General features: G+C 49.9%; 1 pseudogene; it reads right to left on the minus strand.

The window, feature by feature from the left end:
* Positions 1 to 961, minus strand: LOC144278173 (olfactory receptor 52B2-like; annotated as a pseudogene).

Genomic DNA, 961 nt, shown 5'->3' on the forward strand with positions numbered 1-961 from the left:
TCAGCAAAAAGCTTCTGCTGCAGCATCGATAAAATAGATTGATCACCCGTTTCAGGATCTCTTTTGTTGTCACCGCATAAACGATGGGGTTTAACATGGGGGGAATGAGCACGTAAAGGTTGGCCAGTAGGATGAGAATATAACCTGGGATGATGTGCCCGAACTGGTGTGCAAAAAAGGAGAAAAAGGCCGGCATGTAGAACATCAGTATGACACAGACATGGGAGCCGCAGGTGCGGAGAGCCTTGAGTCGGGCATCCTTGGAGGGGAGCCGGAAGACGGCCCTGAGGATCAACCCATAAGACAAAGCAATGAGCACAGCATCCAAACCGATTGCTAAAATAGCCACAGCTACGCCATACCAGATGTTGACTGAGATGTCATCACAGGCCAGCCGGGCTACGCCCATGTATTCGCAATAGTTGTGAGGCAGGAGGTTGGTTCTGCAGAACTTCAGCTGCTTCACCAGAAAGATGAGAGGGAAAATGATACAGAAACTTCTTGTGACAATTGCCAGCCCTATCTTCCCAATCACAGACTTGGTTAGCCAGGTGGTGTACCTCAGGGGGTCACAGATGGCAACGTACCGATCAAATGCCATGCCCAGCAGGATGGCCGACTCGGCAATAAAACTGACATGGATGAAGAACATCTGGGTCAGGCAGCCAGCAAAAGAAATTTCCCTCGCTCTAAACCAGAATACAGCCAGCATCTTGGGTACTGTGGTGGTAGATAACAGCAGATCAGCAGCGGCCAGCATGGACAGGAAAAGATACATGGGCTCATGGAGGCTTCGTTCTGTTAGTATGATGAATAGTAGGAGAGAGTTCCCATAAAGTGTTGAAACGTACATCAGACAGAAGGGGATGGCGATCCAGACATGAGACGCCTCCGTACCCGGGATGCCGGTCAGGATGTAAGTCACAGGGGCAAAAAAGGTGTGATTGTCAGCTGGCATCAT

This window comes from Eretmochelys imbricata, chromosome 1, assembly GCF_965152235.1.
Source record: "Eretmochelys imbricata isolate rEreImb1 chromosome 1, rEreImb1.hap1, whole genome shotgun sequence".
Classification (NCBI taxonomy): domain Eukaryota; kingdom Metazoa; phylum Chordata; order Testudines; family Cheloniidae; genus Eretmochelys; species Eretmochelys imbricata.